This window comes from Echinops telfairi, unplaced genomic scaffold (assembly GCF_000313985.2).
Source record: "Echinops telfairi isolate 266 unplaced genomic scaffold, ASM31398v2 ScPeMD7_3533;HRSCAF=4204_0, whole genome shotgun sequence".
Taxonomy (NCBI): domain Eukaryota; kingdom Metazoa; phylum Chordata; class Mammalia; order Afrosoricida; family Tenrecidae; genus Echinops; species Echinops telfairi.
The window spans coordinates 84,428,919-84,445,672 of record NW_022107431.1 but is presented as its reverse complement, the minus strand read 5'-3'; the positions used below and the strand labels follow the sequence as shown (position 1 = coordinate 84,445,672).

The 16,754-nt window shown below is 42.0% G+C and overlaps 1 protein-coding gene and 1 pseudogene across 1 annotated transcript in view; one reads left to right on the top strand and one right to left on the bottom strand.

Moving 5' to 3' along the window:
* CRYBG1 (crystallin beta-gamma domain containing 1) overlaps positions 1-16,754 on the bottom strand; it is a 247,783-nt gene that overhangs the window by 171,084 nt on the left and 59,945 nt on the right. The window lies entirely within an intron of this gene.
* LOC115871095 lies at positions 6,488-6,587 on the top strand (annotated as a pseudogene).

The window sequence follows — 16,754 nt, the reverse complement described above, 5'->3', positions numbered from 1 at the left end:
GTGTGTATGGATTGGGATAACAGTTGTATGAGCCCCTAATAAAATGTTAAAAAAAATTAAAAAATAAAATAATTTAAAAAAAAAAGAAAATTGCATGTCCGTTACGTTAAATGTCTAAAGATTGCACTAAAAGGAAAAGCAGGTTTCCTCCACCCCCTGAAAGCAGAGATTGTTCCTTTGAAACCTTTCGTACAGTGAAATGGCATCAACCGAAGAAACAATTCCCATTCCTTTCTGTGGAAAAGCCATTGCCCATTCCAGCCGCCCAAAATACCAAGCAAATCATACGAAATAGCTCACAATCCCAAACTAACACTAGCATATAGCAAAAGCAGGAAGGGCCGAGGAGCACACAGCCTACGCACGCAGCAGAACGAACGCACGGACGGCGCGGTTCCCAGGGAAACGCGATGCTCCGGGTCCATGCTGCCTCGTTAATGGCTCCTTCCAAGCAAATTCTAGTTTTGCTTTTGCTTTTCACCTTTTTTTGGAGGAGGAGAAGTAGTAGTGGTGGTGGTGAATGACCAGTGTCCTCAAATGTTAGCAGTGGTGATGCCTGGCTAGCGGGATTCTGAGCGAGTCCTCGTCTTTTCTCTTTTCCACAGTCGGCACACATTCTCTTAGAATAACAAAAGTATTTACTCAAAAAGTTTTAAAACTCTTAATAGGCACCTCAAACCAAAATCAAACCCACTGCCGGCAAGTTGGCTCTAACAGGCTCCTTGGGGACATTTAAATAAGGGTGGTTGAGCGGCAGTGTCAGAAAGTGAAATCCCCATGAAGGAGTAGCCTTTCTACATAAGCTAACAAGATACTAATGCACCTATCAGTCCCCATTTCTTCTTCCCAATTCCTTAGGCCTATAATTCTCCACCTGGCCTTTGGAAGCCCCCAGGATGGTGTCAGTTATTTCATGTGCAGGTCACACAGTGTTTTCCTTTAATGCTTTCCAAGTCATTGTTGGTTTTTAAAAGTTGGAACTTCACTCTGTTTGAGGCCATCTATATCTGCTATGGCATTTTTCAAAGAATTCCAAGGCGAAGTAGAGTGAGTGAGGGCCAAGAGAGCACAGAGTTGATGAGAGGAACACTGTGCCTAATTCCAAATCATTGAGGCTATTTTAACCAGGGGTCGGGGAGCAAACGACAAAAGTGTACGCATACTTCCTTTCACGGCTTCCTGTTTTTAAGTGCTCTGTATCTTTTCATTCCTCCTATATCGTCCTTTTGTGGAGCCCTGGTGGTACAGTGGGTAAGTGTTCAACTGCTAACCGAAGGTTGGTGGTTCAAATCCAACTGCTCAGCAGGTGAGCGATATGGAAGGCTGCTTCAGTAAAAACTATATCCTCGGGAACCTTATGGGACAATTCCACTCAGCTTATAGGCTTCCTATGAGTTGGAATCAGCTCTATGGCAACAGAGCTCCTTTTATGGAATCCTGGTGGCACAGTGGTTAAAGCACTTAGCTGCTAACTGAAAGAATGTTCAAACTCACCAGTGATTCTGTGGGAGAAACAAAATTCCTGCCTATTTATTTCCATGAAGATTACAGTCTGGGATGCTCTATGGGGTACTTTTACTCTGTCCTTCCCTGTCCCTAGGCTTCAGCCTCGACTAGATGGCATACAACAGTAGGATAGCTCCCTTAGGCTATCCACACAAATTTTATGGAAAAATAAATCAGTAAAGCCATAAAATGACACTGGTAGAGATGAAACAAGTAAATCTTTCCTCTTTCACACGATCCTAGATAAAATAGCTTTATTTCTCACTCTATAGTTATTTGGATCAAACGTTGAGAAACTATGGCCTGTTTTTATAAAGAAACACGTATTAGTGTAGGCGTATAATAGCTGAGTGTCTATTGCTGCTTTGGTCCTACGATGGCAACACTGAGAAGCTGTAACAGAGACTGTATATCCACAAAGCCTGAGTCCTTCGCAAAAGAGTCTGCCAATACCTGTCTTAGATCCTAAACTCAACCAGCTTGTTTGATAAGGGGTCCTCAGTTCGCACTTGTATAGCCTTCATCTAAAGCAAAGCAAACCCACTGCCGCGGAGCCGGCTCTGAACTTTACACAGGGTTTCCGAGAAGCCCTGGTGGTGTAGTGGTTACAGGTAGAGCTGCCAACCGCAAGGTCAGCTGCTCAAAAATCCCCCGTGGCTACACGGGTGTTCGACTCTTATAAAGGATTACAGTCTCCGAAACCCAAAGTGGGTACTTCTACCCGGCCCTATACGGTCGCTATGAGTGAGAATCGACTTGACGGCCGTGAGCTGTTCTTTTTTCCCCCTTTCCTGTGATAAATCGCAAAAGGCACACCACGTCCATAGCAAGTCTCTGGTCCAAAGTCAGCTTTCCCACTCTGTGGGCTGGGAAGCCCACCACCCTGTGTGCTTGGTTCTCATTCGGCTGCTCAAGCTCAACCACGTTCCTGTCCACCTCCGGGGGTGTAGCTCCTCATCACCGGGACGAAGGAGGTTCAGCAGGAGCCACATGCTGCCCTTCCCTCTTGGCTCTTCTTTCTTGTCTAACCCTGGAGAGTGTTGCCATGTGAGAATCCCCGGGCCATACTGCTCAGTCCTATTAGGCTGTTCTGAGTCAGAATCTACTTGCTGACACTGAGGTTTAAAATGTTTTTTTTACTTTCACTTTTTGTTTTGTTTTGTTTGTTTCTGAAGCTACATTGTTTTGGAGGCCACCAACGTCACAGGCGCAGACAGCCTCATCTTTCTCTTCACGCAGGAGGAAGAAGCACCCCTCCAACCCACCAAAGATGACCAGATCACTATACAAAAGAACGAAACTTCAGTTGACCTGCATCTGGATACGTTCAAATGCATGATAATCTGTGCTCATACAGAATTTATGTGCAGATCAAAGTTTGAATAATTATCCTATTCACTTGAGAGACATAATTAGTGGGATAAGAAATAGTATGTGATTGTTTCTGTGAAATATAAAATGTTTTGTGCAGAATAGATAAATCCTAGGCGTTTAGTGGAAGCATGCCAGGAATTGAATTAGGGGCCAAGATGAGAAAGGCTATTGAGCACTTAGTGGGTCCCATTACCCAGGATCCTGCTTAAAAAAAAAACAAAGAAACTCCCTGTTATTGAGTCCATTCTGACTCACAGCTACCCAATAGGGCAGGATAGAACTGCCCCTGTGAGTTTCCGAGACGGCAACTCTTTACGGGAGTACTGTCTTTCTCCTGAGGAGCAGTTGGTGGTTTCGAACTGCTGATCTTTTGGGATCGTAGCCCAACTTGTAACCACTTCACCACCAGGGCTCCTGGATTCTATGAAAGCACTTCACTAAAATAACGCCTACATTTGAATTAGTGTATTGCACCCTTGAACATCAATGATTTCAGCCCTCCCAGTAACCTGAAGATTGCCCCTCTGACATGCTCAACTTGCTGTAGGTTGGATACTGAGTATCTTCAGTTTTGCACCTCCCAGTAGCTTATGGTACAGAGAATTTACACCGAGGGCAAGAGAGCAGTGAAGCCGAAAGGAGGAGAGAGGGGAAAGGCAGAAGCCTTGTTCTTGTGATGAACTGCCTTCAAGTTGGTCCCCAGCACATGGCAATGCCAAGCACGAGACTGGACTGCTGGGACTCCTGGTCTCTCCCTGATCAGGTTGTCAAAAGTGGATCACCAAGGTTTTCTATCTTAGTCTGGAAGTGGTGCTGAGACCTGTTCGGCATCACAGCAGCACAGAAGCTTCCGCTGTCAGGTGGGTGGGGCTGGGCCCGGAATGGAATGGGATCTGAGTAGGAAGGAGAATTACATTTCCCAATTTTTTTTCTCACACTCGACAACACATCCACACAGTGTTTTTCCATTTTCCCTGTAAGCATTGCTCTATTTAAAGTGAGTGGGCAGAATCATGCGGAAGACAGCAGTGAAGTACACAGAAGGGTAGAAGTGTCTGAATGTAACGGAGATTCATCTCCTACGGTATCTAGGTTTATTTGAATATTTCATTCTTAAAGAGCTTTTATGAGGGCAAGGGGCATCTAGAAGACAGCGATGATTATGCCCCGTTATAGTTTTATGTTTTGGTTTATTAAGGACATGTGTTTTATGAAGAACAAGGGACAGGGGCGGGAACAGGGAGAGAGGAGGGATGTTTCTTGGGGAGGCAAGAGGAGTAAGGAGGGAAAAAGAACCACATACATAGAGGGCTAAATAGGACATTGTTTTTTATTCCATTTCTTGAGATAGGCTGTGTAAATATATGTTTCTTTAAAAAAAATAATCCCTCGAGATTCCTCATCCCTCAAACCTAAATGGTGATCTGAGTGGCTTTAAAAAGTGGGGAGGCACATGGAAGAAGCACACCAGCCTGTGTGATCACCAGGTGTCAAAGGGATCAGGGATCAGGCAGCAAAGTACAAAAAATAAAATCACTGTAAATGAGGTCGAGTACAGATTGGGGACCCAAGACTCATCTGTAGGCAACTGGACATCCTCTTACAGAAGGGTGGCGGGGAGGAAACAAGCCTGTCAGGGTGCAGTGTAGCAATGATGAAACATACAATTTTCCTCTAGATCCTAAATGCTTCCTTCCCCCACCCCCACTATCATGATGCCAATTCTGCCTTACAATTCTGGCTAGACCAGAGGATGTACACTGGTACAGATAGGAACTGGAAACACAGGGAATCCAGGGCAGATGACCCCTTCAGGACCAGTGCTGAGAGTGGCGATACTGGGAGGGTGGGGTGGAAAGGGGGGACCGATTACAAGGATCTACATATAACCCCCTCCCTGGGGGATGGACAACAGAAAAGTTGGTGAAGGGAGACATCGGACAGTGTAAAAGATGACAAAATAATAATAATTTATAAATTATCAAGGGTTCAGGAGGGAGGGGGAAAATGAGGAGCTGATACCAAGGGCTCAAGTAGAATGCAAATGTTTTGAGAATGAGGATGGCAACAAAAGTACAAATGTGCTTGACACACTGGATGTATGTATGGATTGTGATAAAAGTTGTATGAGCCCCAATAAAATGATTTTTTTAAAGGTGGGGCGGGGAGAAAAAATTGAACCGAACTTGGAGTCTTTAGTGACAAACATGTTCATCTCAAACAAACAAAGAGCATCCTGGCACTTACAGCACTTACATATAAAACAGAGCCTTGCCCATTAAGCCCTGTAATCTAGCTGATGTCTTGGCAAGCAATGCAAAGAAACCACTCCGACAACAACATTGTGGGGGGATAAGTCATCATGTCATTCCCACCCACTGGCAGCATCTGATTTGGTGAGGCTTTCACAGACCCATATCAGCTCACGATGCTTACTGAATTCCCAAGGAGTCAACCAATCCTCCACATGGTATGTGCTGGTGAGGACAGAACCATTGCAGGAGCGTCTAGACAATCACTATGACAAAACCAAATAAAGACAACACACCACAACCCCCTGTGGCAAGTTTTGCCTGTAGCTTCCTTCCTCCATGGTATAACCTCCCCGCAACTGGTACCCTGTTTCCCCGAAAATAAGACAGTGTCTTATATTAATTTTTGCTCCCAAAGAAGTGCTAGGTCTTATTTTCAGGGGATGTCTTATATTTCTATGAAGAAGAATACGGTACACATTTATTGTTTATTGTTTTATTAAACGAGACCTCGCACTTCCTGTCTACTCCAGCTGCGCTGTGGACAACAGTGAGCTGCGCGGCGGTGCCCACCGCTACAGACCAGAATCCCGAGTTACGAGTTACGGTAGCTTCAGGGAGCCTTATTTTTGGGGAGGTCTTATTTTCGGGGGGTGCCTTATATTTCAGCGAGAGGCAAAATTGTAAGTAGGTCTTATTTTCTGGGGATGTCTTACTTTCGGGAAAACAGAGTAGGAAGAGACTATGTTTAAAATAGACTAGGAATAAAACAGGACCCATTGCCATTTAAGCTTGTTGTATTTGTTTAACTAGAAGAGGTCATTTGTTTGCCCATCTGGATCTAAAATCATATCATCTGAGAGTGCATCTTAGACATATTTCCCATAATGGTTTGGGATCAGAATTGTGTAGTTTAGAAAGACTACGTGAACAAAGTCCCCAGAGAAAACAAAAGCTTAACACCCATTTATGTCACACATAGGAAGGCTGTTGACTATTTAAGCAGTTTATTCCAGAGTGGGGTTTAGGAAACTACAAGACAGAGAACTAATGGACACATTTTAAGGAGGCCAGTGGGGTAGTGGTTACAAGTTAGGCTGCTAACCTCAAAGTCAGCAGTTTGAAACCACCAGCCACTCGGAGGGAGAAAGATGAGGCTTTCTACTCTCATAAAGAGTTACAGTCCAGGACCCCACAGGGGCAGCTCTGTTCTGCCCGACAGGATAGCTGTAAGTTGGAATTGACTTGTTGGCAGGAAGTTATTCTCCAAATATGGGCCCCAACCATGTCCCCTTTTCCTACACTGCCTCTGCTCCTCACATCAAGAAAGGGAGGTGCAGCCCTCTTTGGCTGCCTTGTAAGAAGTGCAGCCACGTTTTGAGACATTGAAACAGGTTCAGGAAAGTGACTGGTTAGAAAATATTACTCTCTTCGTTTATTTCCAGGCCTACAAAATGTATGTTTTGTTTTAAGGTGAAACTTTATTGTGCATTTAAAAGAAGAAAATTCTCTGTCTGTCTTCATCTTCTTGTGTGGCCACCCGTCCCTCTGTCTCTTCTCTCTAGCTCTCCTCTCCTTTGCTTACTTTTCCAATTCTCTCATTACTCTGTCTTCCAATCTCCCCTCATCCTGCCCCTTTTCTTCTCATTCCATTCTGAACAGCCGGGCAGGTTGTTAACGCTAGTAAAACCTGTTCATCGAACCCCCCACCCACCCACACCCATACCAAAAAGAGGAAGTGCAACAGCGCCGTAGAAAGGACACCTGGAGAGAGACAGTCCATGAGCCTGTTGGAGAACCTTGGGACCAGGCACTGACTGACCCCTGTGGAAGTGCTCCAGCTGCTCCCAGGGACTCACGCCGCTCCAGCTGGGTCAGCAGGCCTGTGACGGAGGAGGCATCTCAGACTTTACAATCATATTACGTGGAGCAGAGGAACATCCACCTCACATCCCTGTAAAATTCCAGGTGTACAGATTCACGAGGAGCAATAAAATGATGATCATTTTAGGTCGTTAAATTTGAAGTCGATGCGCGGCAGCAACAGAAAAGTGAAACAGTCCAACCGTGGCAGAGCCTTTCCAAAGGGTCTGCGTGGTTGTCTCTGTGTCTCCCTGGGTCATTTCTCATGGAAACCCCCACGGAAACCCCATGTGCTCTAAGAATGTATGAGGTAGAAAAAGCAGAAAAGTTGAGGGAGGATTATTTTAAAATAGTATATATTTTCTAATCAGGCTCTCATTATTTTTAAATGAATAAAAAGCGGTTGTTCTCAAGTGCTATCAAGTTGGGCTGCCTCATGAGAAACGCAGCAACACTTTGAGATATTGACCCCGGATCAGGAAAGTGACTGCCTCGAAAATATTACTCTATTCCTAAAAACATGTTATGTTTTTCTGTTTTTATTTAAGATGGAATGGTGACCCCGTGCAACAGAGCCAAAGTGCTCCATAGGTTTTTCTTGGCAGCTTGATCGCCAAGTCTTTTCTCACATAAAGCTGCTTCGGTGGTGGGTTCAGACCAACAACCTTGTGGATTGCAGACGAGCGCTTAACTGTTGCACCACCAGGGCTTCTTAGGGAAGAACAGATAAAGAATCAAGTCAGTAGTCCTAAACCCCCAAGGTAATGCTAGTTTAATAGTTACGTCTACCTTTTATTGATGACTAGAACCTTGGTGGAATAGTGGTTTTGCACTGGGCTGCATTCCGGAAGGTCTGCAGTTCGAAACCACCAGCCCCTTCAGTGGAGAAAGACAGGGCTTTTTACTCCCGTAACAGGTACAGTCTCAGTAATTCAAAGGGGGCAGTTCTACCCTGTCCTATAGTGTCACTATGAGTTCACCGGAACTCTATTGCAGTGAGAGACTGTATCCTCTGTACTGAGCCTAGTGCTGTACATCCACTGTCCTACTTAATCCTCACAACACACCTGAAATAGATAATGTTACCTGCATTTCATATGATGAGGAAACGGAGGCTCAAAGAGAGTAAGGTGACCTAAGAAGCCCTGGCAGTGCTATGGAATAAACACTGAACTGCTACACCTAAGGTCCCTGGTTCAAACCCACCAGGCAGTCCTGTAAAGATTTACAATCTCAGAAACTCAACACAAGGTCATGATGAGTTGGAGTTGCCCCAAGGCAGCGGGTTTGGTTTGAAGGTTACACAACTGGTAAACTGAACTCATTCAGCTACTTATTAGACTATACAGCCTCCAATAACAGTAAAATAGTTTATCTGATGTTCAGAGAGGAAAGTATTCCACAGTAAAAACAGCAAAACCTAAAAATCAGGTTAGTAACTCAAAAGTATTTTTAAATGCAATCTGACATCCACTTGCATATTTGATCATCTGATGCTGTATAATCGGGGGAGGGGGCTACAGGAAAGTTGCTGGTACACTATACAAACATTGAAAGTATGTACAATTAGTGATTCCCCTAAATGTTTGTTATAGAAAAGGGAGGGATAACCATGTGATTTCTGATCGATCTTGCTCAAACCTCCATGAACAGTAGGAGCATTTGGTGTGTCCTCACCCTCTGCTGCCCTGCGTGTCTCGCCTATTTTTCCCTTCTTTCTAAAACACACACCCACACCCGCCCTCGCCTCCCCCTCTCGCCCCCCACCCTCCCAGCACATGACATCCCTTTATTACTCAGAGGGCCCAGCCCACATGCCCTCAATTAGTAAGACCATACACTGCAATAAATTTCACACAGAGCTGGAAAATTAAAGAAATATTTTTTTTCCAAAAGATACATTTTTCAGACCTTCAACCCTGCTAGCTCTACAACATGGTTTTCTAAACCAAAGAGTCGAAAACACTAACCATCCCCCAAGAGAGAAAATTGTCTTGCCTCTAGAGCCTCAATGAGCAAACTGCTTTCACTAAAGATCAGAGGAAAGGATACTAGTTTATCTGATAAAACATTGAAGGAGAAGCCATCACAACACCTGGTCTGTTTCTCCCACAAAGAAGGTTCACAGCCTCCTCGCTTTACCAAATTCTGCTGGACTTTCGGGATGCTTTGACGCAGGGGAAGGACAATGAACTAAAGGACTGATGTATGCTTGTCTCATGACAAACGGTTTCTTTGTGTCCTTAGAGAACAAGGATAATCTGATTTGGAATCAGAAAACCTAACAGAAAATACAATCTCTATCACTTATAACTGTATCACCTTGCTCAAGACAAGACATTTAATCTCTCTGATTTTCAGATTGCTTATCTGTACTATAAGAATGACGATATGACGTGTCACAGGTTGTTTTAAGAACTGAATGAGAGAGTACTTGTGAAGGCACTTTGTAAACTACAAAATACATTTCAAATTTTCATTATTATACATTCTTTTACTTTTGAGTCAAATAATGCTATATATTACCTGTACTATATGTTAATTGGACTACTTTCAACTTTCCTAAGATAACATACTATATATGATTATACATTATAGTTATAATTTGAAGCACATCAACAATCCAGTAACATGGAAATGTTTCAGTCCTTAATCAAGTTACAATATCCATCCAATAGATGTATTCATTATTTCATTCAACCACAACAATTTCTGAGTGACCACGATGAATAAGACTACCATTAGGGAACTTCTGATTTGAATGGAAACAGAACACACACACAAAAACCTAGCTGACATTAGTTAAGATTTCAGTTTGTTTCACAAATAAAATGATGCAAGACCAGAACAAAAAGTGATAGAAGATACTCTAGTCAGGAAGGTCTCAGAGGAATACTGTTTCGTAAATAATATGAGGGATGAGTCAAGTACATACGCAGGGAAGGGCACTACCAAGCAGAGGGAAGAGCAATTTTGAAGGCTTAAGCTTGCTGTGATTCAGGGAAGGAAAAAGGTCACTGTTCGTGAGTGGCTGAGCAAAGCAGAAGATGGTAGGAGACCCTGAGTGAGGGCCAAGCCTTAGACCTTGAACTGTACTCTGAGTACGATGGCAAAGCATGGAGGGTTTTGAGCAGGGGAGTAATACTGTGTGGTTGTTGTTGAGTGCCAACAACTCAATTTTGACTAATAGTGGCCCTGTATGACAGAGTAGCCCAGCCCCATAGAGTTTCCTAAGCTGTCACCTTTACAGGAGCAGACCATCCGGCCGTTCTCCTGGAGAGCCCCTGGGTGGGTTAGAATCACCAACCTTTCGGTTAGAAGAGTGTTTAACTATTCTGTCATCAGGTCAGAGTAATACCATATGACTTCGTTTCCCAAGAATCCCTCTGGCTAATATGTCGACAGCAGATTAGAGGAAGAGCAAGGATGAAAGGGAAAGACCAGCCAAAGTAAAGATGATGGGAATGGGCTAGGGGGGTGGCATCAGTGAACACGCAAAGAATTGGTCACATTTTAAAGGAATGACCAACAGAATTTATCAAAAAATTGAACAAAGGTGGGTGTGAGAGAAAGAGAAGTGTCCATTTCTCCCCCTAAATAACTGAGTTATTTTACCCCCATAAAGAGTTACAGTCTCAGAAGCTCACAGGGGGCATTTCTACCCTATCCTATAGGATCACTAAGATTTGGCCATGACTGATTGTGATTATGCATAAAAAACTCCTTTTAAAAGTGATTTAACCATGGAAGCATATGCTATGTGAATAGTATAGCCAAAAAACACTGAAAGAAGGAACCCAAAGTGGACCACCGGCTACCGCGAGTGAAGGGGAACGCTGTTGCTGAGGGTCGCTGAGTTTTCGTCAATGGTGCTGGAATCCTTGGAAAAGGACAGCAGCAATGGCTTTAACATCACTAGTATAATCAACAGCACTGGGTTATATAAGTAGAAGTTGTAGAACTGGTGAACGTTCTGTTATGTATATTTTGGCCACAATTAGAAAAAAAATACTTAGATGAATAACAGTAAGTACAAGGAAGAAGAAAATATTCAATCTAGAATTGAATATGGTGACAGTTGTACAACTCTTCTTGATATGATTGGATTATTGAATTGCATTAAATGTGAATAAGTGCTAATAAAACTTTTTAAAAAGAGTTTGAACTCAGTGGCAGTGAATTGTTTGACTGGTTCTTTTTTTATAAATACTACAGAAGAAGCAGGCTTTTGGTGGAGGGGTGGTATGGTAGTTACATAAGCTGGAGTCAATTTGAGAGGATTACAAGTGAAGGAGCGGAGTCTGGCCTGTCAATCAAGATATAACCAATGAAGCCTCTGTGTGGGCATGGCCTTCTCCTGAGAATTCTGGGAACTCCTGTATTTCCTGCTCATGCCCTGGGAGACGTACTACTGACAAGACACATGGGGCTACGCCCTGGGAGCTGGAGAAGCCACATGGACCTACCCTGATGCAACCAGACCTCTGGAGCCAGAGAAGTCACAGACAGAGCCCTGTCAGCACTGAGATGCTTACACCACCACTGGATCCACAAGACTTCCAACCCACTGGCCTGAGATCCTCCTGCATTAGGCATCATTGCATGTATTTTGTGAGTCTGAAGAGGACTTTATAGATTGGCTATGGGCCAATCATATGGGCTAATATCAGACTTATGGACTTGATCTGGACTGGGATGGCATGTTTTCTCAATATTCAACCACTCTTGCATATAAACATCTTTCTTATACACATATGAGTCTCTATGAATTTGTTTCTCTAGTTTACCCGGACTAACACAGGTGGTTAATCAAGGCAGCCCTGGTGGCATTTGGACTAATGGGGAAAAAAGAAAGTTCTACATGGAAATTGCTCTACTGATTACATTGTTTTTCTACAGAATTAGTCTGAGAAAGGTTTTCTTTAAGCTGAATTACTGAAATGTGGTTAGGAGTTACTTTGGCGAAAAATATTGGTTATGAGAAAGCTTTGTGCATAAAACTCATCAAACCTACCACTCTGGTGAGCCAAGGTTCTTTTCATCTCCACGATTTCAAGTCAGGTTGAACTCCCACGGGCAATCCAGTATTTCCTTCAGATCAAGGGGTCCCTAAAAGGGCAATTCATTTTTGCTGCACACTGAGAAGTAGCTGCCTCAGGGCAGCAGATTACCATATGATGGTCTTCTAGCGCAGAGAGTTTGTTGATTTTATCTACAGCAACAACTCATACTTATGAAGTACGTTTCTAGTCTATCACTAATGACCTAAAAATGTACCTGCTTTTACTCTAAATTGCCACTACAACATCACTGTTCTTAAATGCAGTTAGTGAAAAGGGTGGTGACGTGAGTCAGGTTAGCTTTTGGCGGCTAGTCTGCATGCTCCCAGGGTACCCTGTTGATAGCACAGCCACATGCTGTCATGCTGTTGATTCAGTTCCATTATTTGGAAAGAATCCCTTGAAGGCAGGGTCTATCTTTCATCACTGAATCTCCAGTGGCATTCCTAATGAACATTAAAATGAATATATGATGGTCAAGCAAATGAAGGCACGTGTAAAGTCAGAGTGTCAGAAGGAAATACTGGTAGTATGTGCGTTTTATTCATGAAAAAAGAAAAGAAAATCTATCCACCAGGTGCTGGATAATTCTGTTCCCAAAAGAGGCATCATTTTGTTGATGCCTCCCAAATAATATTTAAAAAGAACTTTTAAATAGAACTATTTAAAGAACTATTTATAGAACTATGTCCTTTTAAAAAGAACTAGTGTTTCCACGGGAGTTCTAAGTATTTACATTATTTTGTTAAATAAGAGTGAAGAAACGGAATATTGTAGGCCAGATTAGCAAGGAAAAAAGAAACATGAGCATCTGAAAAAGGAGAAATTGTCTTTTAAAGGCTACTGCAATGACAGATGCATACAAATATCATTGTAGACACTAATAAAAGTAAAGCTGACAAGATAGCTAATTAAGGGTCTAACCATAAAGATATACAAATTCACTTAGTTTCTTCTAAAATAATATTAAGTCCATGTGATATCAGTTTTTTCAATTCATACAAACAGTGATCATATACTTGTAAATGGAAAAATGGGTATTATAAGTGAAATAAGAAGTCTTTGAGCCCCCTTGCCATTTGGGACTTAGTTGAATCACTATATTCTAGCATTTAAAAGTAGATAGACAACCAAACTCACTGCCATCGAGTCGATTCTGACTCATAGTGACCCTATAGGGCAGGACAGACTGTCCCTGTGGGTTTTGGAGACTAACTTTTTTTTCCCATCATTTTATTGGGGTCTCTTAAAGCTCGTATCACAATCCATACATCTATCCATTGTGTCAAACACATTTGTACATATGTTGCCATCTTCATTTTCAAAACATTTTCTTTCTACTTGAGCCCTTGATATCAGCTCTTTTTATTCCCCCTCACTCTCCCAACCTCCCTCCCTCCCTCATAAACCCTTAATAATTTATAAATTATTATTATTTATGTCTTATGCCAACCACTGTCTCCCTTCACTCACTTTTCTGTTGTCCATCCCCCTGGGAGGGGGCTATATGTCAATCATTGTGATCAGTCCCCCCCCTTCCCTTACTCTCCTAGTATCAAGACTCTCATTATTGGTCCTTAGGGGTTTATCTGTCCTGGATTCCCTGTGTTTCCAGCTCTTACCTGTACATGTTCTGGTCTAGCCAGATTTGTAAGGCAGAATTGGGGTCATGAGAATGGGAGTGGGTGGGAAGCATTAAAGAACTAGAGGAAAGTTGTATGTTTTGTCGGTGCTACACTGCACCCTGACTGGCTCGCGGAGACTAACTTTTTACAGGAGTAGAAAATCTCATCTTTTTCTCACAGAGAGGCTGTTGGTTTTGAACTGCTGACCTTGTGGTTAGCAGCCCACTACAGTAGTCAACTAATAATAATAACACTTACTCAATTCAAATGGAAGATGGTCAAATATTAGTCCCACAAACAAAGGGATATTATGCAGTCTTTAAACTGTTTTTTGTTTGCCCATTTGTTTGTTGTTGAGAAAGAATTAATTCCAAAGGAATTAATTCCATTCAATATATTTTGAATAAGAAATGAAGAATATTTTATATATATACATATGTACATTCACAGGATAATTCTCTAATTTTTTTTCAAAATAGCATAAAACACAAATGCATAGAGGAAAAATCCTAGAAAATAAACTAGCAATGTATGAAAATAATTGAATGATTATCTCTGAAAAAATTTTGTTTTTCTCTCCAATGTCTGCATTTCTATAATTTAAAAAGTTATTTTTACTTTATAAAATTATTGTGATGCTGTCGTTGGAAATAAATGTACTAGTTTTTAGTTCAAAAAACTATTTTGATGCTATTGTTGAAAATAAGCACAGCAAAGTACATATCAATTCAACAATTTCTACATGTACAACTCAGAAACTTATATTCCTCAAGTTATATAAGTTATTATTCAAGTACATGTTATTTTTAACAGAAAGTTATAATTTTTAAAAATGGAAATAAAAACACTCAGCCACCAAACCTCCCTACATGCACCTACAAAGAAAAGGGGGACTTAGCTTATTACACTGCAAATTTCCACATCTCTCTTCCATTCCAAACTGGATAAAAACAGCTGATATTTATGATCCACATTTGCTTAGCATCTTTTCACACCTCAACTCCTTACAAGTTAAGCTTCTGCAGAAACCCAATGGCCTCTTAATCATTGAATTTGTTGTCTTTGCTCAGTCTTCATTCTTCCTGAATTCACTGAAGTTTTAAACTCTGCTGAACATTTCATTCTCAAAATTCTTTCCTCCCCTGGCTCCAGGAATCTGTGGAACCTGGTTCTCTGGCTCGCCTTCTATCTCCAAGTAGGGTCTCTCAAGGCTCTTTGCTCTCCTTTTCTCCATCTTCTACTCACTGGTGTGTTTAGCGCAGCATCTGTTCTGTCTCACCTGCTAGGCCCATTTAGACTTGAGTACGGATAGTGGATGTGGAAATGGAGCTGCACTTACATCAGACACCATTCAACCATTCTTTCATTTAACCAATTTTTATTAAGAGTCTTTGTTTTTTAAGTCATTTTATTAGGGGCTCATACAACTCTTATCACAATCCATACATACATCAATTGTGTAAAGCGCATTTGTACGTTTATTGCCCTCATTGTTCTCAAAACATTTCCTCTCCACTTAAACCCCCGGCATTAGGTCCTCATTTTTCCCCTCCCTCCCCGCTCCACCCTCCCTCATGAGCCCTTGATAATTTATAAATTGTTATTTTGTCATATCTTGCCCTGTCCGACGTCTCCCTTCACCCACTTTTCGGTTGTCCGTCCCCCAAGGAGGAGGTCACATATAGTTCCTTGTAATCGGTTCCCTCTTTCCTACCCACTCTCCCTCTACCCTCCCTGTTTCACCACTCACACCACTGGTCCTATAGGGGTCTATTAAGAGTCTTTGGTGCCAGGAACTGGACTGCCAAAACCCACTGAAGTTGAGGGGATTCCACCTGATATTGACTTTATGGGACAGAGTAGATCAGCCTCATAGGCCTCCACAGCTGTCACTCTTTATAGAAGTAGACTGCCTCCTCTTTCTTCTCAGGAGCTGCTGTGAGTTTAAACCATCAGCTTCGTGGTTAGCAGTCCAACAAGTAATTCACTGTGCCACCAGGGGTCCTTAGGAACTACACTCACCAAACCAAACTCACTCCCCAGTCAATTCCAACTCAGAGTGACCTCAGGAACTACACCCACCAAACCAAAAACTACAATGGAGTCAATGCTGACTCACAGCGACCCTCTAGGACAGGGTAGAACTGTCCCTGTGGATTTCTGAAACTGTAACTCTTTATAGGAGTAGAAAACCTTAACTTTCTCCCACAGATCAGCTAGTGGTTTTGAACTGGTGATCTTGTGGTTAGAGGTCACTATGCTTCCAGGAAGTGAAAACCTACAGTCCGTAGAATGGTTAAAACATATACATCAGAAAAAAAATTATCTAAAATGTACAAAGAATTCTTTTTTTAAGAATTCTTAAATCCCAAAACAAAACACTAAGAATTCCATTTAAAAATGGACAAAGAAATTAGACTTTCTCCAAAGATAATATGCAAATGGTCAATATATAGCATTAGCCTCTATGAAAATGCAAATCAAAGCTACAGTGATACCTCTTCACACTCATTCAGATAATATATGCTCATTATCATTATTACACTGAAGTAATTAAAATTTTAATTCCTAAAAGTTTTTTCTATCCAGAAACATGACTCATTCACAAAAGAGATTATTAGACTTGGCCACAGAGATGGGGGTAGTGTACCAAATCAAACATTTCTTAATCACTGGAGTAAAAGATTCTGGAGGGAAAAGGGAAAAATCTATCAGTTTGATCATTATGCATTCCTTAATAGAACATTCACAAGTGTTAAAAGTACAACCCAGTTGTCATTCAGAGTTCTGGCAGACAACACATAACAGACTCCAAGAGATCAGTGGGGCCAACTCATCTAAGGAGATGAGTAGGCTATTAAGGGTGGCCAGGTAGAAATGGTGATGTTCAAAAACAAAATGAAAAATGCCCTAAGTCATCAGGGAAACATTAAGGCCCTCTGCCCCAAGAATTCACCAACTGCTAAGAGAGATAAATCTAAAAAGGCACATTGTCAAAGGGCTTGGGAGCCAGAAAATAAATATGTGCAAGGAAGCTTCAAAATGCTCGTGGAAAAAAAGGCAATAGAATTCTT